This window comes from Aplysia californica, unplaced genomic scaffold, assembly GCF_000002075.1.
Source record: "Aplysia californica isolate F4 #8 unplaced genomic scaffold, AplCal3.0 scaffold00589, whole genome shotgun sequence".
NCBI classification, from domain to species: domain Eukaryota; kingdom Metazoa; phylum Mollusca; class Gastropoda; order Aplysiida; family Aplysiidae; genus Aplysia; species Aplysia californica.
In genome coordinates this window covers 58,526-59,746 of record NW_004797859.1, presented here as the reverse complement: position 1 = coordinate 59,746, position 1,221 = coordinate 58,526, and positions in this window count along the sequence as shown.

The window sequence follows — 1,221 nt, the reverse complement described above, 5'->3', positions numbered from 1 at the left end:
AGAGAGAGAGAGAGAGAGCGGTTTGTAAGGGACAAGAGAACTGGACTTCAAACAAATTAAAGAATAACAATAATTAACACTTCGTATATTAAGAACTGATAATGACTTTTTACTTCCTAAGAAGAAGGAAAGTTATAAACCCTTGCTGACTACCGCAGTAAAGAGAATAAAGAAAATGGAATAATAGCAGGCAACTTGTCATGATCATAAATGTTACTGGGGGGGTCTCGTGGCTGAGAGCTTAAGGGGGTTTTCACCTCTCATTCAAAGATCCCGGGTTCGAATCCGGGAGGCGACGGAAAAATTTTCTTCTCTAAAATTGTCTCCTTTCACCTTCTTTCCTGCTCTCTAGAAATGTTCTGTCATCTGCTTTCGTCTGCACTTTCTGCCCCCACCCCCTCATCTCCTTAGCCCCCTCCTCTGGGCTCCAGACTCTTTCTGCAGCTTTTATACTGCTTCTCCTTGGCTCTTTCTTACTGCTGTCTTTCAGTCACACCCCTGGTCTTAGGTATGTAAGATTTACGCCTAGGCTTCTCGGACAAGGGCGAAAAATCTCGGAGATCCCGTGCGCAAGTTCAGCACGTTAAAGATTCCTTGGTTGTCCAAAATCGATAAGAGTAGGCTTCGGCAGCCACCTGGGCAAAATTCAAAATTTCCTACCAACTGAAAAGGTTTCGTTGTGTGTCCCGCGCGCTCATTATATGACCTTGTGCAAAATACGAGCGCCGAAAAACACTTACAATAAAATAAAATGTTACAATCGCTGCAGATGGCAAAGACTTTCCCTCTCTTAAAGCGGTGTGCTTATCTGCCTACTGAACATGTGATAAGTTGGTAAAACTTTCTAATGACCTCGCTAGTGACCTCCAAGCGCTGTTGTTTTTTTCAGAAGAATTTTCCACAAACCGAGCACTCGTGGTCTGTAAGGCCAGTGTCACTGTAAGATTAAAATGGCTGTTAATCGTATACAGATTTAATTCATTTTAAATACACTAACTCTGTGACCCAGGAACGGGGAGGAGGGGTGCTCGGGGGAAAAAGGGTGGGAGGGGGTGCAATCGTTTTTATGATTGATAGCATTCAAGCTCGAGACTTTTCAAGAGCGATGTCAGCTTTGTTGTATCGTATTAAAATTTTTCGTCTGTCCTAAATTTTTCTGTCCACATTTCTTTTAGCCCGGTACCGAGTGCGCGCGCTCTCTCTCTCTCTCTCTCTCTCTCT